Raw genomic sequence first — 25,961 nt, 5'->3', positions numbered from 1 at the left:
TACACAGTAGATACTTTATTACTCTTTGTGAAAGACTGCAGTGTTATATTTGCAACAGTTTATGCACATTGCACGCACGATGGCAAAGACAAGGTATAATGGGGTATGGTATTAAATGAATACATTAGCACTTAGTTATTGCAGATATTGCATACAGGCATCCCTGGAATCCACTGGTATTCTGCTCCTGTAGCAGCAGAATACAGAAGATCTTTGCAGCACCCGCAGAAGATATTGTTAATATTTTTTTTTTTAGGAAAACCTTTGAAAATATTTGACTATCTTTGTGTAGGAGTGTGAATGCCCTGCTGGGCTTTCCTCCGGTCTTGGGTTTCTTGTGTATTCAACTCTCCCCTCCCCAATGCAGAAAGCATAGGAAGGCAACAGGCAGAAGAAACACGCACGTTATAGCGTATTCCCCCCGCGACTCATGCGATTCACATTCAAAGATATTATGCTTAGGGCACCCAAATGGCCAGCAGCGGGCGACCCTGATTGCTCTAGCAGAATCCATGCATTTCAACCTCTCAATATATGCCACCCCATGCCATCTCTCTCTCTCTCTCTCTCTCTCTCTCTCTCTCTCTCTCTCTCTCTCTCCTCCTGCCTCAGCCTATCTCCCCCTGGTCTCACTCCTCTACCGTTGCAAGTGGAGACTGTTCTCATTGATTTGATCTTTTCTCTCTCCTCTCCACTGTTCTTTCCAGGGTGCAACAATGTCTCCCAACGTATCTGTCCTGACAGAGCAATGCTGCTGTAGAAAGGGCACTCAAGGACACATATGAGATGTATTGAGATATGCTTTGGGATTCTCATCCCTCACTGTCATGCCATTTTTGTCATTTATTCATTTATTTGTCTCCATAATTTTTGCTCTTTTTCGCCTTCCTTTTTATGACGCATAATCCTACTGTAGCCTACGTACATAATCTGTGTGATCACTTCAAATGGCTATGTGGTTGTGTGGTGTTTGAGTAGGGCTATACCACTCAGTTTATTCCTGCCTCACTCTTCTTTGTGCCTCTGTGTTGGTTAAAAATGGAGCATATCACACACTCTGGTTGGATTTCAAGATTGTGTGTTTGCGCGCGCGTGTGTGTGTGTGTGTGTGTGTGTGTGTGTGTGTGTGTGTGTGTGTGTGTGTGTGTGTGTGTGTGTGTGTGTGTGTGTGTGTGTGTGTGTGTGTGTGTGTGTGTGTGTGTGTGTGTGTGTGTGTGCGCGTGTGTGTGTGTGTGTGTGTGTGTGTGTGTGTGTGTGTGTGTGTGGTAATTACTATGTGCTTCACTGCCTCTGAAGTCAATGAAGCTGAACTCATTGTCTGTCTACATGGAAGTCAAATATTGTGTGTGATTCCCCCTGTGACATCACAAGCACTGCCTTAGCATTCTGTAACACACGGCCTTTGTTTTAGTCTGTCATTCTCTCTGTGTGTGTGTGTGTGCATGTGTGCATGTGTGCGTGCTGTATCAGTATGTGCGTGTGTGTGGTAAGTCTGCACAGCCCATGGAGTTCCACCATGCTTAATTGAGTTTTGGAATATGGTTAATTTCCATGCATCAATTGTGTCTATTTTGAACTGTGTTATACATGATAGTGCCATAGAAATATACATGTAAACATTTACAGTTTTGTACCTTATGTTTCATGTTATGTGTGTCTTGTGTTTTCATTTCTTTGTGTTTTATGTTTCTCTGTTGTAAAAAAAAAAGTATCCACACTAAAGGCTACTCATCCTCCCCCTGGCCTGTGTGTACAGTAACTGTCTCCCAGTGCTGCTGAGACTGAAGGGAAATGTTCTCATTAACTGTGCTTGGGGTGAAACCACTGTGACCACACTGGCAGCTCTTGGGAGAGTGCCCGTTGTTTCTGAACCCGGCCTCCCTTCGGTAATGTCTAACCTTCGCACTGTGTTGCAGCAAGGGACGCGTTCCACACTGAATAGGCTAACCTCAAGCCCAGACCACCCCAATGGGGTTTGGGAGAGTGGGTGGCAGTAAAATAATACAAAATAAAAGGGTTAGTTGGGTGGAATGTGCTTAATGGTTTGGTCAACTGGGACCAGAACTGAATGAGATTTAAATAATTACTGTATGGGTAGAGGTAAAATGACTCAAACTGTAGCGTGTTTTTGACGTGTTAATGGTGGAAGCAGTGCTATCGCTCTTCCACATCATTCTCTTTGAACTCTTCTTAAAGGATTTCACCCCCAAAATGACTTTTTTTCTATTGATTACTCACCCCATGGAGACATGGAGCTCAATAATATTTTTTTGTTTTTTGTTGCATTCCTAAGCCAATAATTTGAGGAGAGTCTTTGTAGGCCCATTGATTCCGGATGGAGACCCAAACGCATTTGGGTCTCCATCCGGAATCAACGAGGGTACATTTATTATAATCACATTATTGGCTTAGGAATGCAATATTATTGAACTCAAGTCTCCATGGGGTGAGTAATCAATAGGGGAAAAAAAGTCATTTCTTACGTTTGCTGTTTGTAGGGTTCATGCCATTTTCGTGGATTCTGTGTGTGAGAGATGGAGAGAGAGATGGGGAGAGAATGTGTGTATTCAAGTGCGTGCATGCTTACGTTATTAGTCGTTGTTAAATTAAATTGTAAAAAAGTTGATCAAATGTAAATCCAAATGTGCAGAAAGGTGGAGTTGTTAGTGTGGATAGAAAGAGAGAGAGAGAAGGAGGAGCAAGGAAAGAAGAGAGACCAGACATTTTGAGAAGGATATGTTTACGGCTAGGAAGTCCAATACAAAGGCACCCTGATTATGCACCACCTATTAGCAAAGTTCTTAATGTTTGAAGAAGCACTTTGTCAATTATACCTAGAATGAAGGCCACAGGAAGGCCATAATGAGATTGATAATCTATATTTCCTTCTCTGAAATAAAAGTCAGGAAGGGAATATTTGTCTGGCTCTGTGAAAAAGGAGAGGGGAAAGGTTGTGGTGGGAAGGGTGTGGTTCTGCTGAGAGAGGTAGAGAGAAAGGCTTTCTATCACTCCTTGTGGTGGTGATGTTGCTGTTGGTGGTGGCCTTTCCTAGGAAACTGCGAGTATTCAGGCAACAAGGGCCACTCTCAGGGCAGAGCCTCAGTCTGCAGCAAACAGGACTGTACAAGAATACTTGTGCTAAACCCATTAACCCACACACAGTTTAGGCTATTTGTGTGTGTGTGTGTGTGTGTGTGTGTGTGTGTGTGTGTGTGTGTGTGTGTGTGTGTGTGTGTGTGTGTGTGTGTGTGTGTGTGTGTGTGTGTGTGTGTGTGTGTGTGTGTGGCTGCGTGCGTCTGTGTGCATGCGACCGTGCATGCGTGTGCATACGTGTCTAGCTGTCTTTTCAGTATAGTCTCAACTGGCATTTGAATCATGGTCCCTGTTTCAATGTGTGTTTTTCACACTGTGACTCTCAGCAGTCTGCTGGACAAGGCCAGGGCTGACATTTACTCAAAGGCTAATGGGATGCCAAGGACTTCCATGTGTTACGGTAGCTGCCTCTTTCGGTGCTTTTCCACTGCCTGGGTATACAAGCTTGAGTCTTTAAAAAAAGTTTTCCATTAGGCAGAAGTGCCTGCGTGGGGTCATCTCGATCTGTTGTGGTTCCAAGAGAGATGAGGGGATACCAATAGGTGATGTGTAACTGCAGATTACTGATTGGTCAGAGACAATCAGAGGCCAACAGCTGCAGTATGGCCCATGTATGGCCCGAACTTTCTGAGCGGTGCCGGCCTCAACAATACCACTGGGTGACCTTCAAGTGGCGCTGTTGAGCAGCCTAAGGCACCACTCACTTCACTTCACTGGAGAATGTATTTAAACAAATAGAGTTAGAGTTGAGCCTATCATTCAGTGGAAAAGGGATGTTTTTGTTGTGAGTATGGACCCCTAACGTGGTCCCCCTCCAGACACAACTTATTAAAATGCAGTGACTCGTTGATCAACATTGAAGACAGGACCTCATAGTCCATGGGCCATACGAGATGACACTCTCCGATAGGTGGCAAAGGTTACTATGCATTTTTGAAAAGCTCTATATCTGCTCTATATCTAAAAGCAAAACATTTATCTGCTTTAAGTACAATAGCATATGAGGGGTCAAACTAGTGTTTTTTCATGATTCTGGATTCATTGCAAGCATCTGTTTTGCACAAAAAAGAAATTCCTTGGGCTAAAAAGGCCCCCACAAAACTGTGAAAAGTGATGGCTCATCACTTTTCATCACTAAACCATAGTTTTGTGGGTGCAAAACAGAAAACAGATGGATTCAAAATCATGAAACCCTAGTTTGACCCCTCATATGCTACTTAAAGCAGATACATTTTTTGCGTTTTTATCCTGTATGGTAAAGTTAATAGGACACCAACTCTAGCAGCTGATAACACCAATTTAGCTGTGTCTCAGAAAGGTTTATCATACCAAAATATAATCTACAGGTATAGAGCTTTTCAAAAATGCATAGTAACCTTTGCCACCTTTCGGAGCGTGACATCTCGTCGTATGGCCCATGGACTATCAATGGAAGTAAGCCCTGGACTTATTGGGTTATCCTTTTAGCATTATTATGTATACATCTGTGCCACCATGCCTTTTTTGCGAACTGTTAATAAAGTATTCAACCAATCAAAACCTCAAGGTCTTAATGGCATGTCTCAGAGAGAGAGAGAGAGAGAGAGAGAGAGAGAGAGAGAGAGAGAGAGAGAGAGAGAGAGAAGGGAATGCAGGTCTTCAACAAAAAGAATACATTTTCTGGCCTTACTGTGGGTAAAGGAAGGACTTCCTCAGAGGAGTCATTTATTCTGTCCACAGGCTCATTTATTTTGTCCCAAGGCAATGTTGTGAAAACCAGCGCTAATGATGTTGGTGATACCCAGAGGGTTTAGACGTTGGAATGATCTCTCATCTCCCTTGAGATGCTTAAGCTTGAACTGCTGTCTGACCCCCGGAGGGCCACTGCTGCCTGTTGGAGCCACGAGAATCATTTGACATCGCTCAAAGGGTGTCTTGACCCCTGCAGCGCTGTCATATATCACCATCGCTTGTGCTGGGTAATAGCGCTTTGAGGATTGTACATCACAAGAGTCTTTACACTATATACGCTTGTATTCCATCGTTTTATGTTATTTTATCGTGTCACTAGGAGTCCTTTTTTCATCTCTCTCTCTCTCTCTCTCTATCTCTCTCACTCTCATTCAATTGAATTCAAAGGGGGCTTCATTGGCACAAGAAGAAAACGTTGAACAAAACATTCAAAACCAAATGTCATTAAAAGGGAATAGAGTAATGTGTATGTAAATAGAGCTGTTATATTGCAGCCTACCTAATACAGTATTGGTACAGTAGGCAGGTGTTTAGGAAGTGTAGAGCCTGCCATAGCTACTTGTGTGTACTTAAGAAAACAATAGAGGAAGTTATTAAGTTAACTAGTAATTAACAGAGTGCTGCGTGTGATCAACTTCCAGTCAGCAGTATAAGGAGGTAAAGCAGCTGCTTAGCCCGCTCGGGAATCGGAAGGGTCACGGTTCGATTCCCAGCTCCTCCTGGGTTAGTGTTAAACTGAAGTGTCCTTGAGAAAGACACATCACCTCTTACTCCCCCAATTAGCAGATTGGTGCCTCTCGTTTCCTCTACCATTGGTTTGTGAATTTAATACACATAGACTAGAGTGCTTTGGAGAAAGGCACTATATAAATGTGCCATTTATCATTTCAGACACAGGTTGGGGGAAAAAAACTAAGCAGGTACATGGTTGCATGCACACATCAGGTCCTGCCCAGATTAAGTCACATTTAGCCCATTCCTGCTTGTGGCCTAAAATGAATTTGACATCCCTGTTTAAATGCTTTGTTTACAACAATGACCTGCAGAAGGAGTCCCAGGGGGAGGGAAGGTCATGCATACTTACTTACACACTTATACATTGGAGATGCTGCAGTGTCACTATACAGTGTTGAACAGTGTTATCCAGCTATATTTTTCACTTTAATTTTCACCAAGCAGATTTGGTTCAGAAAGAAGAAGAATTGGACTAGGATAGACTCCTGGTGGGCAGTATATGTGGTTCACGTATCCTGGTTTTAGTGCTATAAGCTGTATTGTTGTGCTTTTGCATATTGCCTAATCTATTTGGCTGGTTGTCCATTTTCAACTGAGCCTGGATGTTCCCAATGGAAACAATGGCATTAAAAATGCATTCAAGTGTAAAACAAGAAGGGTCTAGCCATGGACATAGCTGTTGTGGTGGTTGCTTACCCTCCCCTGCGGTTAGCTTGTCAATAGTGGGGTATTGCAATATTGTGGTTACTGCCATAACAGGGTTGTGAAAATGCGTCTGAAAAGAGGATGGTTTCTGTGCTTTGAAAGAGCTCTCAAAAGTGAGCTTTGAGTGCGAAAGAGAGAGAGAGAAAAAAAAACTAGGTTTGTTTTGCTCCAGGAAACATCAGCGTAATTAGGAGTAGCATATCATTTACAAATCAGGCCTGACACTTTGGATGCTGGCGGGGAATAGCAGAGCATTCTGTTACAGATGTGGTGATGAGAGAGATCTCTGGTGATTGGATGGTGGAGAGCACTGCACTTTCCCCAGGTGTCACAATCAGTCCTGTAGCACCAGATGGAACACCAGTCAGCCTGTGTAGGTCTGTTGGATTTATCTTCTTTGCACCGAGTTCAGCCCATCAGTGATCTTATAAAACCCTCTCTGGGCCATGATCCAAGCTGATCAGAGCAGGGATTTTAATCAATCTTTGATGAGAAAGAATTACTGATTGCCTCCTGACATCCTGTAATGAAGACGAGACCTAGTTTAAACTGAGATTACTTATCTCATTAACTGTGTGTGTGTGTGTGTGTGTGTGTGTGTGTGTGTGTGTGTGTGTGTGTGCGCGCTCGCGCGCATATGTGTGTGTGAGCGTGTGTGTGTTGTAATCGAGTCCACCAAAAGCAAGTCCAAGGGGCACGAGAGACAGCCGCTGGCCGCCGCGTCCACGTCCATGGACGCGTCCATAGACGCGTCCATGGACGCGGCCGCGAAAAAATGGCGATGGACGCAAGGTCGCGTCCATGGACGTAAGGTCGCGTCCATGGACGCAAACGGCCGGCCGCTGGGACGCGGGACGCAAAATTGAACGTGGGACGCGTCCCGTGGGACGGGGGACGCAAAAGGGAACGCGGGACGCGTTTTTATGGAACGGCTGGCCGCTCGCGTCCCCGCCCTCGTCGTCCTCGTACATGGACGCTGCCAGGTGTCAGACGCGGGACGCGGAAATGGGACGTGGGACGGGGGACAAGGCCGTGGGACTCACTTGTAGGACGCGGGACGCGGAAATGGGACGTGGGACTGGGGACAAGGCCGTGGGACTCACTTGTAGGACGCGGGACGAGGCTGTGGGAAAGAGCATGTGGGACGCATTTTTCTGGAACGGCTGGCCGCTGGACGCAAAAGTGCTGCTCGCGTCCTTTTGGACGTCTATTGTATGTATTTTTTTATGGAGAATTCAAATATGACCTTCTTTTTTAGATCAATGTCCGAGGGACAGCGAATGCACACCTGCCGACAACAGCCGCGGCAATGATTCCTATGCCGTGGCAATTATACCTAATCCGTGGCAACGCTGGACACACCGACTATGGAGCTGCGTGTGTGTGTGTGTGTGTGTGTGTGTGTGTGCGTGCGCCGCGCATGTCGTGCAGCCTATGTTTTGGCCGACGATTTTGACCCCAGAACCCCCGCAGTGTTTTCCACAGTGAGAGAGTGTAAAATGAAACCAAACGTTACGGGTCCATTTGGTTTCATTTTAGGCCTACCCGCACAATAATTAAAATGTCCATAAGGGTCCATTATATTCCAGGCGATTGCCTGACCTGGCCAAATCAATCAATCTATCTATCTATCTATCTATCTATCTATCTATCTATCTATCTATCTATCTATCTATCTATCTATCTATCTATCTATCTATCTATCTATCTATCTATCTATCTATCTATCTATCTATGATTGAAAGCCTAGGCCATTTTTGTCTTGAACTTGAACCGTCCGTGACTATAGGCCTATTAGGCTAAACAGCAGCTGCTCACCCCACGTCAGTCACTTTCTCTGATGGTCCATGCAGTTATGTAATCTCTAGCATACTCCTTTCAAGTTCCAATTGGCGGTGTAGCTTAATTAATGGGCCATCATCAACTCGTTGTTTGATCTACCAGCTGGGTTAACAACTCCGACGCACACAGCGCGCCCGTAGTAGCCAGGCGTTTTGCACACACAAGTAGGCTATTTTCACAGACAGCAGGTTTAGAAAATATGCGCGTTACCTTAAATATTATACAATAAAATGACTTTATCAAAACTGACAATGATAAAACTGGAGCGGACATAAAATAAACACAATGGATACAGGCCTAATAGGCCTATCCTTTTTAATGCAATACGCCTTGCAAAACGCACGCATGTCAGTGCGTGCGTCCCTGCGACATACATACATGCGTGCGTGTGCGTGTTGCAAGGCGAAGCTATCAGAACCCCGTGGCATTTTGTATTAATTATAATATTTATTATTGCTGTGTTTAGATTATCTGGTCAGAGAATCTGAAAAAATTATCCTGTAGTGTTTAATTCTACCCGATTCAGTCGGGCCCGATTATCTTGTAGTGTATTGCCAGCTAAAAGTCAGAGTAAAACTGGCTCTTGGGCCAGTTACGGCCTGGGATTGATGACAACAGAAATCCAGAAATCTCCACATATGCCAATCTGGCACAGTGTGGGAATGGAATAGGCGAAGGCGCTGTCCATGGTGCTGAATTATCGTTCCACTGTCTCGCCTCGCTGGAGTCAGTGCCCGGCAAAACGCCACAAATACATGCTTATGTATTTACAGTTAAGCCCTGCTCGTCAACCACAAATACAGTAGATGAATATGTACATATTATATTTGTTACTATCGCTTTGAAGTTATTATATAAATGTGAATAAATGTTAAGGGCAGATATTCACAACATGACAAAAGTGAGTTTCCTTTTTATTTTATTTTACAAAGATGCGAGCAGGTGCAAAACAGGTGTGCATAAAAGAAATAGGTGGAGAGGGTCAGAGGGACTGATAGACATTGATTATTATGATTAGGTCTACTACAAGGCTACACTAAGGAAGGAAAGGGTGGTACGTAGACAGACAGACGTAGACAGACAGACAGACAGACAGACAGACAGACAGACAGACAGACAGACAGACAGACAGAGAAAGTGGCCAAATTGGCCACTTAATTGTCTGCGGTTGATCCCGTCATGCACTCCTTTGAAGTCAAAATTGGGCCATTCGGTTTTTGTAACCTAATTGTTTGTTTGAACGCACAGCAGGGAGTCCTTGCAGCTGTCAATGGTGATATAGTCAGACAATAGCCTACACTTCATATTCACTTTATATATTTATTTTATTAACTGTAGGCCTATCACCTGGTCCTTTAGAGCTAGTAGGCTATTGCATGTCTTATTACGCATAAAGAAAACCTGCGGAGGCGCCGTGGGCCGCTAAAAAAAGAATAAGAAAAAAAAAAAAAAAAAGGAAGTTGTAACAGAAATACAGATAGATGCGAGCAGTGACGACTAAGAGGTGGACCCGGCTCTGGCAGATACCGGCAGACACAAATACAGGAGATGAATACATATTTGCTATCGCTTTGAAATTATAATCTAAATGTGAATAAATGAGCAGAGATTCACAACATGACAATAATGAGTTTCCTCTTTTATTTTACATATTAAATGAGCAGAGCATCACTTAAAAATGCAGGACTTTAATTAATTGAGAATGTAATGGAGATAGATAGATAGATAGATAGATAGATAGATAGATAGATAGATAGATAGATAGATAGATAGATAGATTGATTTGGCCAGGTCAGGCAATCGCCTGGAATATAATGGACCCTTATGGACATTTTAATTATTGTGCGGGTAGGCCTAAAATGAAACCAAATGGACCCGTAACGTTTGGTTTCATTTTACACTCTCTCACTGTGGAAAACACTGCGGGGGTTCTGGGGTCAAAATCGTCGGCCAAAACATAGGCTGCACGACATGCGCGGCGCACGCACGCACACACACACACACACACACACACACACACACACACACACACACACACACACACCAATGAATCCAAAGATTTTACGCATGACAAGCGCGGAGAAACCATATGCCTAAATAATAATAATGAAGAACATGTGTTGAAACATAAACATATCTATGATGAATTCGATTAAGGTGAACCTTTAGTTAATTTAGCTGCAAAGAAAAACAGAAGGAGCGAATACACTCCCCGGCACATATGAGACATACAGATGAAAACGTTTATTTTATTTAATAAAGGAGACACTCTGTAGCTCTGGCCGTATAAGAGGCGAGGCGCCAATCCGTTAACTATTATAGCCTACAATGAAATGAATACAATAAGGCATAAGCCTATACATATTTGGGTAGGGAGGGGTAAAAACGAAGGGAAAAGATGGACATTGGGGGGGGGGGGGGAATTGTAACAATAGATAGATAGATGCGTGCGCAAAACAGCTGTGCGTAAAATGGATAGATAGAAGTGGAGAGGGCAGGCGAGGTGGAGGGAGGGACATGACACATGATAGACACAGATTATTAATATTAGGTCTACTACTAGGCTACTAAGGAAAGGGTGGTACGTACAGACAGACAGACAGACAGACAGACAGACAGACAGACAGACAGACAGACAGACAGACAGACAGACAGACAGACAGACAGACAGACAGACAGACAGACAGACAGACAGACAGACAGACAGACCCATCTCTGGCAGCACTGCGGCCGCCGCCGATGCACCGGCAGATGGACCAGCGGATCGGGTATAGAAGCGGCAGGTGACGGCGGCTACCGGCGGCTCCGGGAGGCGGAGGCTACCGGCGGCTCCGGGGGCTACCGGGAGGCCCCGGAAGGTCGGTAAGCGACCACCGGAGCAGACATGACTGTTTAATACTTTATTCATTTTTTATACATTATTGATATGAGCACGCTGGTCCACTGCTGATCATGGTGTGTGCGTGTGTGTGTGTGTGCATGCGTCATGATGCGTGCGTGCTGCTGATCATGGTGCGTGCGTGTGTGTGCCTGCGTGCGCGTGTGTGTGTGTGGGGGGGGGGGGGGGGGATAGGTTCGGCAACAGCGGCTGACGCAGCTCCATAGTCGGTGTGTCCAGCGTTGCCACGGATTAGGTATAATTGCCACGGCATAGGAATCATTGCCGCGGCTGTTGTCGGCAGGTGTGCATTCGCTGTCCCTCGGACATTGATCCAAAAAAGAAGGTCATATTTGAATTCTCCATAAAAAAATACATACAATAGACGTCCAAAAGGACGCGAGCAGCACTTTTGCGTCCAGCGGCCAGCCGTTCCAGAAAAATGCGTCCCACATGCTCTTTCCCACAGCCTCGTCCCGCGTCCTACAAGTGAGTCCCACGGCCTTGTCCCCAGTCCCACGTCCCATTTCCGCGTCCCGCGTCCTACAAGTGAGTCCCACGGCCTTGTCCCCCGTCCCACGTCCCATTTCCGCGTCCCGCGTCTGACACCTGGCAGCGTCCATGTACGAGGACGACGAGGGCGGGGACGCGAGCGGCCAGCCGTTCCAGAAAAACGCGTCCCGCGTTGCGTTCACTTTTGCGTCCCCGTCCTCTTTTGAGTCCAAGGACGCGAGCGGCCAGCCGTTCCATAAAAACGCGTCCCGCGTTGCGTTCACTTTTGCGTCCCCGTCCTCTTTTGAGTCCAAGGACGCGAGCGGCCAGCCGTTCCATAAAAACGCGTCCCGCGTTGCGTTCACTTTTGCGTCCCCCGTCCCACGGGACGCGTCCCACGTTCAATTTTGCGTCCCGCGTCCCAGCGGCCGGCCGTTTGCGTCCATGGACGCGACCTTGCGTCCATCGCCATTTTTTTTCGTGGACGCGTCCATGGACGCGTCCATGGACGCGTTCATGGACTTGGACGCGGTGGCTAACGGCTCTTGCTGGGTGATTTTCCGATGGCCTTAAAGTCCGAGAGACTTAAAGTCGGAAAGGCTGTTCAACTAGAAGGAGAGGCGGCTGTTAGACTGAGGATGCCAACGCTCGCAGTGTGTGTGTGTGTCGGTCTCTCTCTCTCAAAAAGCAAAAAGATAGAGGGAGAGAGCACACACGACGTTCCTTTTTTCCCGTTTCTTGATAAAATATATTTCTCATTGGGACACATAGTTTGAGAACCGCTGTCATAGAGCAGAGGAAAAGTAATTTTCCTCACTACTGCGCCTACGATTGACAACGGTGGCCGCGGACAGATCTTGTACGTTCAGTCCGTCCAGTTGGGAGCTGTACGTAAGGGTCCGTGTACGGACCTAAATCATCCGGACGATTACGTACTGGGAGTAAGCCCATACGTAAAACGGATGAAACGGTCCAAATCTCTCTCACCCTCCGTTTCTTGTGTATTCCTGCGGTCCTTATGTACTACTATGCATGGTACTTTAATAAACCATTTACACACATCATTTATTAATTCATTCATGAAAAGTGCCAGACAACTCTCTTATAATGTTAATATTAATAGGCTCCTCATAACATGGGTATAATACTATTATTTAATTGCATTTTAGTGACTCTTGACTCGAGTGGACTCGGTGGGGAGATGAGACCGAGTCAATGAAAATTTGGACACTAGTGGGTGGGTGGGTGGGTGGGTGTGTGTGTGTGTGTGTGTGTGTGTGTGCGCGTGATAGAGAGAGAGAGAGAGAGAGAGAGAGAGAGAGTGAGAGAGATGGAGAGAGAATGTATGCATTCACGGCTTAACAGCATGGAAGCATGGAACATACTACACGTGGACAATGGCGTCCTTTGACATTTTCTCTTTTCAGCAGCTTATTTGGGGTTTGCACACAAGGCCCGACTTATAGTACACAGTGTGAACCCAGAACCATCTGTTCCAATCATATCATTCAATGTGTGATCCAGTTATGGCTGCAGCATGGCGCTAAGTGATGCGTCCCAGATACAGCATGAAACATCCACACAACACGGCAGCTCTGCATCTCTCCCAGGCATGCACACAAAGCAGAGCTGCGCCTCCTATAAATATGCTCTCCGGTGACATACTGTAAACTAAAGGATTATACAGGATGACGCTGAGGTGTCTGCAGTGGGATGATGGGGACAGGGCCACAGGCGAACGAACGGCAGGCCACTGAAGGGCCACACTTCCACCCTCCTGCAATCTGCAAAACCTCAAATGGGAAGGGGGAGATGTAGTTTATAGTAGGAGGGGTGTTTTCCATTCGTCTTGCACTGATGGGGTTAAAGTACAGTAATAGCGGTGGCAGGTGGCGGTGGGCTATGATTAAATGGCTGAAGATAACTGGGCTACATGCTCTACAACTCACGCTGAAATCAACCTCTCCTGCAGTACTAACATAAATAAGCATTCCGACCCGCAGGCTGGTGTGTAATAAATACACATTATCTGCAATTACTTCTGTGCTTTATAACTGCAATTTCAGTGATGGCGGTGCAGAGGGTCTAGTCATTTTTATCATTATTTATGATGGTCCTTGAGTGCAGCTGTGTCTCCCAGAGAAGCTCAGCTGAACACTCGTGGCGCTATCTCTGCTGGATAGCGTAACTCATGGAGAAAAGCTGCGCTCAGCCCCCGAGTGCTGTACCGAATAAATTGAAGCTTAATTCATGACATTGTCATTGACATTAATATTCACAATCAACTTTTGGAAATGTTTGCAGAACATGCTTTTAATCTGCAAAAGACATTGTTTCGAAATGTAAATCGCAGCACTTGTGTCTTGTCCATGCTGATCCTCCTTTGACTTCCTTAAGTGCACAAAGTTCCCTGTTTCCCTGACACGCATATACTGTAGGCTATTGTACGTCTGTGAAGCAACAATCATGCAGTTTGTAACTTTGTAATGTGACGGCTGCCTTCAAGCTTCACTTGAGAGAAAAGATGACCTTACCCAATGAAACAGCATGGATGAATGTTAAACTGTACTCTCAGTGTACTCCCAACTGTACTACTGCACTTTCAGAGTTAATCTTCAATGCCGATGCACTGGAATTTGTAAAATGTGGACTGCATAATGTTCTTTGTTTCATAGCAATTATACATACAGTGTGCACTCTGTTAAGCTTGTGCTTACAGTATACTTGACCTCGCTAAGACGAGCGATAAAACTGAGCTCACCAATTCCCTTCTCCTAACCTCGATGGAGGGATTGAGCATCCGTCAGACAAGCTTTGCCAGAGCACGCTGTCAAGCTGTGAGAGGTAATTTCTCTGAGGAAGCGGTGTTATCTGTCTCACCTCTTCCTCTATCCTTGCTGGTGAGGAGAAAAGAGTCAAAAGAGAGGACAGGAGATCAGAGGAGAGGCGATGAGGACAGGAGATGAGAGGGGAGGAGATGAGAGGAGATATGGACATGTGATGTGGTACCGTAGCTGTCTGCCTGTCTGCCACCGCTGGATTCTACAAACACCTATAAGCTCCAAATGACTACACTGGCTCCCAGGCATAGAACTGGGTGAATATGGGCGCCCGCTGGCCTACTGTTCCAGGCGCATACCACTTAGGCATTGTCACAGAGGCATTGAGTGTGTTCAAAAACAAAACTAAAATCTTGGCCCTTCCTTCTCCAGTCCACAGTAAAGCCTATAAAACAGACAAGGCAGTGGTACATCTAATGAAAAATTATTGAGGAAACACTTGATGACCCAAAATGAGGATTTATTTTTTTCTTTATTTTTTTTCCCCACTTTGTGTTTACTGAACATGGGCCTATAGCATTGTCCAGAGTACATGGCTGTTTTTTTTTGGCCCATTGTTACAGGATCTGCCATGAGAACGTGTCCTTCACAGCACGTCAGCACCACAATATTTAGTCCATGATTGACCACTAAGGTCAGTGTAACTAGATTAGGTGGCTGGCGGGTGTCAGTTTGACAGAATTCCACTTAACAAATATTTTCGTCCGTTCGTGACATTCAAACGCAAGTCTGAATGTGACCGTGTACTAGGGCAGGGTTTTCAAAGTGGGTGACTGGGCACCTTGGGGTGCCATGACGGCAGTCCAGGGGTGCCGCGAGATAATTTGATAATATTTGGAATTTATTTAGATACAAATATTTATTATCATTTTAAACTTGAAGTACAAAGTTCATTTCAGTCAGTTCTAACCAAAATGGCTATTATCTCAACGTTTTCCTCGCAACATAATCACTAAAATATCATCACTGTCGGGCAGAAACCTTGTATCTCCAAGTTTCAAATGTGTACGTCTTTTGGTAAAGCAAAGCCCTGCTTCATCATACAAGACTGTCGCACAAAACTAGTGAAAACAGCCGATCTACAAGCACACAAGTTGAGTGCTTGTAGTTCTGCTGTTTTCACGACAATATGCTATAGGTGCTGGGAGGGAAACTTATAATGTAGGGGTGCCTCTGATTAAAAAAATATTCATGGGGTGCCTTGAGACAAAAATGTTTGGGAACCCCGGCACCGTTCTCTGTCAGAGGTAGGGTGGACAATGCAGCCAGAGGCATTGAAAACCACATTTCTCCTCTATCAGGATATCAGTCCATCTCTGAGGCATTTTTCAAACCAGGGACAAGTTGTATTCTGCTACCACCAACAATTATTTGGTCTATTATTTCCTTTTGTCCTTATAATATGCGAGCATGGATGTCTGGCTTTAGTGACACGCACACACATTCATAGTAGGGAGCATCAGGGTAACAACATTTATGAGTCAAAATCAGAAGAATACTGGCAACTGTATCACCTAACACTGTGGTGTTCCCCTTAAAATAAATCCAATGTTGTCACCTCCCATTAGCTTTATAGAGATTTACACTAACAAGTTCAAGTTAAAAGAACATTCTATTGAGGTAGGGGGAGGTGAGATGAAACAAATGTCATTTTATGTCCCCTGTTGACTGAGGCATTTTCTGAGAAGCCCTTAATCTCTTTAGTGGCAGATCAGAACATCAAAAGAAACGAAAATGTTGCAGGGACTCTCTCTCTCTCTCTCTCTCTCTCTCTCTCTCTCTCTCTCTCTCTCTCGCTCGCTCCCTCAGCATGTCCCTCCTCTCCTGCTCAGCTCTATCTATCTGGCCATTTATCTCAGATCTGCATCCGACTGTATCCCCAAACCCTCCACCAGTTGTCTTCTCATCTTTCTTCCACTCTCTGCCATCTCTTCCATCTGTCTTAGCAGGCCTCTGGGCCTGTATACTAGGAGAGATGTCACACTCACTCATATCATTCCCATTCTATCTTACACCAAGCCCCACAACCCCAATCCTTCTCTTCTCAAGAACCGGTGTGATGGATCTGAATGTAACCCAACGGTAACAGTGGTACTGGACGTGGAGACATTTCCGGTCTCTGTGGCGGTGACCCTGAATTACCATTCAGAGTTCAAGTCTGACGGCAGAGACCAGAAGAGATGGTGGGTTCGTCTTCCTGTGATTGTAGTGTGCAGCTCATTAGCCAGCTCTCCTCCAGGTATAATTACTGGCTTGTTTTGATCAGAAAGCGTTTAATTAGATGCTCATTAGCACGGTTTAATTAAACTCACCCCACCCCTTTTAATAATGGGGCAGTAGCGTTTGCGTCTGACGATAACGTGGGGTTATTGTAGGACATCAAGGCAATGTCTGGACAAGAGAGCTATTTGTGTTTGCATGATTAGTTAGTAATTAGCATTAAGTTGTGGATATTACAAACGACTCTCTTTTTCATTCTGCCGTGCAAGGAAACATTTCAAAGCTTACGGTTCCCTTGGCTCCCATGGCCTTGCACAACACAAGCTCTGAAAAGAAAGCAGGTCCGAAAACAGCCTGTGTGTGTGTGTGTGTGTGTGTGTGTGTGTGTGTGTGTGTGTGTGTGTGTGTGTGTGTGTGTGTGTGTGTGTGTGTGTGTGTGTGTGTGTGTGTGTGTGTGTGTGTGTGTGTGTGGGAAGGGTTGGTGTTACAGAACTTTAAAAGAGACAGAGAGATGCTAAAGCAGACGTGGAGAGATATATAAGAGTCTGTTGTGATAGCCAAGTTTTAGTGTCTGGAAGGGACTCAAGCCCAGGACAGCGAGAGGAATGCCAAATGCACTTGACCAAAGGCGCTTGGCGCTTTTCCCCCCTTGTCCGTATGTATACCCTCTCCTTCTGTCACTGCCTATTTCTGACACCTCACTCCTTGCTTGAACCTCACGTCCCTGCTTGTCGTAGTTTCATGCTGTTTCTCTCGCGGATTTTCTGGAACATAATTCTCTAATTCTGAGCTTTTTCTCTCTCTCTTTGTCTCTACCTTGCCTCAGTTGGTTCTCAACCTGTGGTACATGGGGTTGGCACTCTCTGTGTAGAGAGTGCATGTTCCCCCTGTATCCCCTAGGGTAGGTACCCTCACAAAAAAAACATGCAGTAATCCTGGTCTCTATAATGCCTCCCCCTGGCCAGCGGGGGCGCCTGATGGAGGGGAACAATTATGGTTTTGGACATACAAGGTTTCCACCCGAAAAGGACGATTTGCCTTATGCAAAAGACAAACTGACTGAGGCAAGCTGCTGCTAAGTTGCCATCACTGAATTTTGAGAATGTTGAACTGAATCTCAATAAATCACAGAAGGCTCGTTTTTGTTGCAGAGTGAGACATACAGTACACATACAGGTTTAAAGAGGTCTGTATCCTGATATGGACACAAAGCTGCACATACACGGCACACACAATACATACACAATTGTCTATGTATATGCCTCAGCCAAAGCACACACAATACATAGAATTGTCTATGTATATGCCTCAGCCAAAGATAATGTAGTTTTCAAGCATTCACTGTTACTAATTCCTACAGTTTCTCATATTTAATGTTTCGTCTTAATTTGTTTCATTGAGCTTTGCCTTACAGGCTAAAAGTAGGCTACAAATGTTATGCCTCTTAAACAGAGGGATTCTGTGCAGACAGGGAGGGTGGAAAAAAGAGCTGACCGCAATCCAGCTCTTGCCACCCCCGCGGGCGCATGCATGAAACGAGTACGTGCACGAGAATTTCATGGGAGCATGCCCGCTTCATGCCTCTCCGCACGTCCCAAATAATCGCCCGCCTCTCATCAAAAATGAATTGTGTCACTTGCTCCCGTCTGAAACGGCCTTTAGGCTTCCATCTCCTCAGAGTTGAATTAAATCTCTGCTCAATTCCATCACTCACTCCTCTCCTCTCCCTGCTCTGACTCCTGGCAGCTCAATTCCCAGCGGTGCTTTCTGCTTCCTCAGCCATGTGTGCTTCCTCCATGGAAGGAAGTGCAAAACCGCCGGCTTTCCCAGTGCACTCCAGAAAGCTCCGGGTGTGGCAGGGGATGGAGCGATGAGTCTGCATGGCACTGGGTTTATGGAAGATGGTTACCATGTTTTATACAACAGGTTGCTCTGAACAAGCAATCTTAAATAGTTTCTCCGGCCATGATCGATCAAAATGTGCATGATACTAGCACACCTATATAGCCATTCTCTCCAACGAAAGATTTGAGAAGAGCTTAGTCACGCACACACGCACACGCAGGCACGCACGCACGCACACACACACACACACACACACACACACACACACACACACACACACACACACACACACACACACACACACACACACACACACACACACACACACACACACACAGCTTTAAATACCCTCGTCACCCCTTGCCTCCCTGGGTTTAAGGGAGAAAACTGCTCCTTACAAAATCAGCTGGGCTGGCAGAGAGAGAGAGAGAGACCTAGGGAGATACAGACACACACAGAATACAGACAGACCGGCAGTGTGTGTAAGAGAAAAGTGAGTAATGGAAGAGTGGGAAGTAAATTTAAAGGAGTCTTTTATCTTGATAAGCTCATAGATGACCTTCAGGTGCTGCTGGGTCCTTTTCGTGTGCAGAGCAGATTAGCCAGTGATTTTCTGCGTGGAAAAATGAACTCACTGATGCATTGCGATAATTTAATTTAACATTTAAAGAAATGAGAGGAAGAGGTCCCAGGGCTTTGCCGTGGGCACGTGATAGATAGGAGGAGGTGTGAGGGGGGTCATGGCCAAGTCAGCAGTTTGTGTAGAATGGAAAGAGAATGAGACTGGAGCAATCAATTCATATTATTATCATCCATTTACTCTGCTGTCTCTCTTGTCCCTCACTGACCATTTTCACCTTGGAACCGTTCAGTAGGTTAATTATCTGGATCAGTCAAACAAATCTGTTGTTGAATCCTTTCAGCTTGCAGCATGCTTCTGCAAAGTGCAGTCAGTCCAGATTCAGTCCTGATGTGTACTGATGGGCTTTGTCCTTCTTTTCAGTGTACCGACTAATTAGAATCAGACCTTACCCTGACCCAGCATGTGCTCTAGCATGTATAGTGTGTTACTGTGTGAGTGCGCATGCACACCAGTATGCATGTATGTGTACTGTATGTGTGTGCTTATGCTGTACTACACATGTCTGTTGTTTGCCTGTGTATGTGTACACTCCTGTGACCGCATATCTTTGTGAGTGTGTTAGTGCAATGCTGCTCAACCTGTGGGTCGGGACCCCCAGAGGGGTCCCCAAATTATTTTGTTGTCGCCCGCGAAAAAATAATAGGCCACCCCTAGTTCCCACGCTGTGGCAGAGTCCTGCACAGTGGCCACTGTGCCAAAACATCACATTCACTTTCACTTTCAGTGTGTGGGATGCACGGAAGCAAAGAAAGTCACCACAGTTTGATTTGATCATTGCTTAGTCAATTATGAAGGGATTTCTAAAATTAAAACGTCTCCATATTGCTTGGGAAGTCTACTTCGCAGAGAAACCATGGCCTTTGCGATTCGCTAATCGTGAGATTTCACATTGCGATTTCGGTTTGAAAACGATTAACCATGCAGCACTAGTTCTTTTCTGCTGAGGAGGGGGCGGTGGGGGCCTTTTTGGTCGGCGGGGCCTTGCGTAGTCTGCGTATACGGCCCGCCGGCGCTGGTATCTACACATTACTAAAGTGACAATTTAAGGACTATAAGTACCTTTTTAGTACCTCTGGTCAAACATTGGTCAAATTATCAAATTTGGAAGCAGAAATTGTGAAAATAGACGATCTACATGCTCACAACGCCTCGCGCTGGGAGGCGTTGTGAGCATGTAGATCGGCTATTTTCACAATGGAATAGATCGAGTCAAACGACAGCTCCTACAATTCCAAGTGCTTGTTCAGGGAGGGAGGTCCCCAGTTCAAATATGATTATTGTGGTGGTCGCGGCCTGAAAAGGTTAAGAACCACTGTGTTAGTGCATACTTTGCACTTGCGTGTGTGCGTGTGTGTCATTAGTGCATATGAGCTACAACAGGAGTTCAAAAGGTAAACTCAGTGTCAGGCTCTTCATAATGTTCTTGCGCCATCAGGAGAGCTTTATTGGCCACAGTCGAGATACTCCTCAGTGATTTCTGCAACATGAAGAGTTGAGATGCCTGTGCTCCTGCCTATTCCAATACTATTACTGGAGAGTGCTGCTCTTAGAGGACTCCAACCTAATTTTTATTGGAAATCCTTTTGCCGTTATAAAGCCTTTTAGCCTTTGGCTGGGTTGTTGCACTCATAAATCTAGTTCTTGGCCTGGGGGCAAATCCCAGAATGTTTGTGTTATTGCCATTTCAATTACAAATGTGTGTATATAGGCCTATCATTCAGGGGTGAGTTTTTAGCTGTGCTCATCTTTTTGAAGTGTTTCTTCACTAGTTGCCCTTTAGCGCCACAGTTTCATTACTGCCATTCAGGCCAAAGCAACTAAAACTCAAAAGATAGACAGCCAAGGAACAAACAGGGATATTGCTGTAATACCTCTTATTTCTTCCTTAGCTGATGTCTAAACATTTGTGCTTTGTCACTGCCACTATAGTGAAGTATAAATTCACTCTTTCTCCTCCCCAAGCCTCCTCCTTTGTGCTTCCTAATTCATCTCATGTGCGCTTGGTTTTGTTCCAGTCCCCACCTCCTTCCTATGCAGCATGGAGCCACTGCTCTGTATTCTGGGACCATGGTGTCCCCGGTGGAGAGTGATTGAGCCGGTGGCAGGGAGGTCAATTGGAAGAAATTGCGTTGCAGCCACCGTGAAGCTCAGGCGATAGGGAACAAACTGGATATTAGCCCAATCCATGTAGGCTCCATGTTTACACCATCTATACGGCCCCTCCACTGGCTTCCCCTACCTCCCTCACTACCTCCGAACACACGCACACGACGTAACACGCATGCACAGTGCACAGACACACACACACACACCTGACCAGGGGCTGTGTGTGTGTGTGTGTGTGTGTGTGTGTGTGTGTGTGTGTGTGTGTGTGTGTGTGTGTGTGTGTGTGTGTGTGTGTGTGTGTGTGTGTGTGTGTGTGTGTGTGTGTGTGTGTGTGTGTGTACGTACATGTACATGCTTGTGTGTTTTGTGTGTGTAATGTGACTGTAGACATAATTTATGCATACCTTGAAGTCTAATGCTTAGGTCATTAGCAGCTCAATTCATTATGTGAAATTCGCCACACAGCACAGTTAATTTAGAGATAAGCGTCCGGTTGTATGTTCTGTGTTACCTCAATTGACAAGACAATTCATCTGTGTCAAAATAAAATTAAGTAGGTCGGAGTGGCTTATTGTTGGTATTGGTCGAGAATGTCTATGCCCATCTCAATGTGCTAGACCCCTGGGAGATGGATTGCTGAGGTGGCGGGCAACACCTGCCATCATTTCCCATTGCACAACTTAGTTACCCAGGCCAACTCTAGCTTCAGAGATCGGGCGTATTTGACGTGTTATGGCCGTAAGCAAAATAATTGTGAAAGTCAAAAATGTATAGGTATGAAGCCTCACTTTGTAAATTCCATTCAACCACAGCAGCTGCATATTTAATTTGGAGTCTCATTCCTCTCATCTGTAAAGATTGATAAAGTAGTCCCATGCTGTTTCTCTTCCCAGTGCCGCCCCCCCCCCCCCCCATGATTTATGACTAGGGGTACACTTAGTCAAACTAATCAATTTAATCGATTATAAAAACAAAAAACAAAATGGGGAAAAAAGCCAATCTACAAGCTCACAACATGTCACATCGCAACACCTTGTGACCTTGTAGATCGGCTATGTTTGTTACACAAAATAGAACAAATTATAAAAGATAACACACTTCTCGATTAATCAAAAGACAAATCAAAAACAATAGTCACTAAGAAAAGAATCAATAGTCGCAGCCCTAGTGGGCAGTGGGCATGCGTCTGATCAGTTAGGGAGTGCCATCCATTCACATGGTAATGGCAGTTGACATTGGCAATTTTACAATTGAGCCCTTTTGTTGCGACAAGTAATTAACAGTGGCCTACAAAGATGTTTGTGTTAATATTTAATAGTGACAAAACAGGGTGTGCAGAGTGTGCAGTCTGTGGTAGAACTACAACTTGTGTATAATTCATAGGCATTGATGATAATTATACTAGCTGTCTCTCCCTCTCGACCACACTCTATCTATCTCACTGTCTGTCTGTATATACTGTATCTGTCTAACTATTTGCTTGATTCTCTTTCCATCTCTCTTTCTCTCCCTGGGCCCCATGCTCCATGTTGTGGATCCCAACATGGAACGTGTTGTCACATCTTGTTCTTACAGATGTATTATTTATGGTAATGAATGGCTCTGATGTTCTATAGTGCACAGCACACTGACTCACAGTGTACATGCCTGTGTTGTGACATACAATGGGTGTGAATGCATTAGTTGATTTGAATTTAATTCTGTGATGTAGCGAATGTGACTTCCAATTTGAACATTTCTGTTCACTCAACAGCTCCACTTTATGTTAGGATTGCAGACCCTTTCATCCAGAGTAGAGATCGTCATTCTGGATCAATCAGTAATCGATGAGACAAATAGGAGTCGAGACAATATTCCAGGTGGTGATGGTTGTTATACTTTATGTACATGATATCATGTGGAGATAGCTAGGCTCTTACAAAGGCTAGAAATAAGCAACCATAATAATAACAACAATATAGTATAAGGAATAATTATTCTCCAGGATACACACACCTCTCTCTCTTCTTCCTTCTCTTTTGGTCTCACTCCTGGCAAACCAATACAGTTGCCTGCCTGAATTATACTTAGTATAGGGTGCTGATGTCACTCAGATGTGACACATTGTGGGCTTGTAGATCGGCTGCGTTTGGTGTGCAGCCAAGTAGAAATCAGCCATTAAGCCTCTGCACTTTATCACACACGCACGCATACACGGACACACACCAGGTCAGTCGCACACAACAACATAAGCTAGGCAGCATATGGTGCAAGATGGATGGAGTGATTATATAATAGCCTATGCTTTGACATTTATCAGTTGCTTTTAAGCTCAGATCCGATTTTCTCATTTCCTTTCACTCACACTCTTGCCCCCCACTTTCTCTTTGTCACTTTTCTGTATAGCCAGCTGAAGCGAGTAAATAACTATTGATCTGCGCCAACTGAAGCATGCTAGGATGCTGCAATGCTAACCCAGTGTCTCTGTACATGCATGCATGTTAACTATGTGAACGTCACCTTGCTGTCTTATCTGCCAGGAAACAGTATTGATATTTGGCTATGTACAAATATGTCATTCACTGAATGAGATTATAGTTTCATTCTGTGAACGAGATCGTACTCATTCCATTCACCGACCCATGAAGTCCTCAAGGAGCTCAATGGATCTGGCTAATAATGGCTAGCATTCTTTCTTCAGGAACTTGAAATGTCTCTTCAGCCAATCAATATTTTCCAATTGACTGAGAGCTCAACTGACTGAAAAATGAATGGATATTTTTCAGGAAGTCATTAAGTTCACCCAATAGAACAAATTGACATTCATGAATCATTCACAAACGACCCAACACTAGGAATTTAATGATATCACCGTGGGTCTCTGTGACAGCATCTACGATGAGTAATGAGAGTGAAACGGCCTGCCTTGCGTGGCAAGAAGCGAAGGGATCCCCTGTTTACAGTGATCATAGGCTACTGTAAATGCACATCATTTGGCCAGATCCATAAGAAACCTTATAGCAGATGCTTTGAAGATCAGCGTAACTGCGTAAAATAGCAGTAGCATGGATGATGGCTATGAACACATGCCATTTCCTGTTTGAGTTTACTCTCAGCAGATGCAGACTCTGCACTTGGATGGCAGCGTTTACTGTGGGGCAGAGCCTTGTATTAGAGAGTTCTGCCAATAGATGTGTATGTAGAAGAATGGCTCTGCTGTGGGGCAGCTAAACTGACTAATTTGATTTAATACTATCATATTTGTAATGTAACAACCAATGTAATAATTAGATATGTTGTGATTTAAATGCACTTTATCTCTGCTAATTCTCTCTCTCTATCTCTCCCCTCTCACTGATAATAATAATCACTGGTTATTTAGCAAAACAACTTACCCATTGTTGTTGGGTGTTTGATTGAACAACATATCCTAGTCCTTTATCTTAGCAGCTAAGGTAGCTTTGCTGCTAAAGGTGGCTTTTCTCCCGGCCTGCAAAATGTACAATTCCAAAAGAGCATTTCTAAACAGCTCCAGCTTAACTCCATGATGGCCGTAATCCCTTCAGAACAGATAAGATGAGGTGCTGATATTCTGACAGCTTTTTTAACTGCAACACACAGATTCTTCATTCGGTGCTGTGGAGAGATGTGTCGGTGAATCTGCTGATGCACTTTATGTGCTCATTAAATCACAGACAGTGACACATGTGTTTCTGTTCATCCTGACATAAAACAGAGTCCTAATTCAATCTGCAGCCTCCCTGGTTAGCCACACATGCTAATGCTAATGCACCAACAAGAACCCTGATGTCATCCTGACACCACAGACCCCTGGCGAGGTGATTTACTGACAAATGAGGCTGACAGGATGACTGCAGTCAAGTATGGAGGTTTTCTCTTTTGGTGTGAGGGGCACCGGTGTGTTTGGGAAAGGAGTTTGGAGGGGAAGGGGACGTTTGTGTGACCACACAGATTCCAGCTGAAGTTTGGTTTCTCAATGAATTCTTTAATCGTGTGCACTAAAAGTGTTTTATTGATAGAGACATCCAGTGTCCACGAGGACATGACTGCCTCTCAGGACTGGAGGAGATAGAATGCAAGAGCCGTGTGAGGAAAACCAGGAGTGACAATGTCCTTACAGTTGTCAGTCCACCCAGTTTAAGCCTGTACACTGGATATGGATGTGGAGATCTCTGGCTATGCAAGATTACTTCTGATTACATTTCATGCAGTCGTCCTTTTCCAGGCATTATTTCATTGGGAGATGGAGATAAAATTGGGAAGTGGGCATTCTTTTCCCTATATATTTTTTTTGAGTTTGAGTGTGTGCGTGTGTGTGTGTGTGTGTGTGCGTGTGCGTGTGCGTGTGCGTGCGTGCGTGCGCGTGTGTGCATGCTTGCGTGCTGCATGAGCATATTCACAAAGTGTTTATCACCACCGATTTACTCTGTGAGTGAACAGCTATGACAACATTAACACCTCCTTAACACTTCTCTTGGTGTTTGGAGGCAGGGACTGCCTCTTTAAAGTGGCCCTGAACTCTTCTTCTTTTGTATTCTTTGGAGATGACGCTATATCAGCAGCATCGTCGTATCTGCTGACTGGGACTGTAGGGATAATATGAGTCCTCTGAGAACTATTTAAATACTTTCCATCGTTTAGGAGACCATGGAAATAGAAAAAAGATAGCCGCTGCACATTGTAGTATCATCTCTAACGTCCTTAATCACAGTTTATTTCGTGCAATTAAGTCCCCTTAATTTTAACTGCTGTTGCTGGCTATGTCATGAGTACATCCTCACGGAATATGTGAGTACAACGAGGCGATAAAGTGACAATGACTTTTCGAAAC

Source organism: Nannobrachium achirus, assembly GCF_963921795.1.
Source record: "Nannobrachium achirus genome assembly, chromosome: 9".
NCBI lineage: Eukaryota > Metazoa > Chordata > Actinopteri > Myctophiformes > Myctophidae > Nannobrachium > Nannobrachium achirus.
This window is presented reverse-complemented; position numbering follows the sequence as displayed.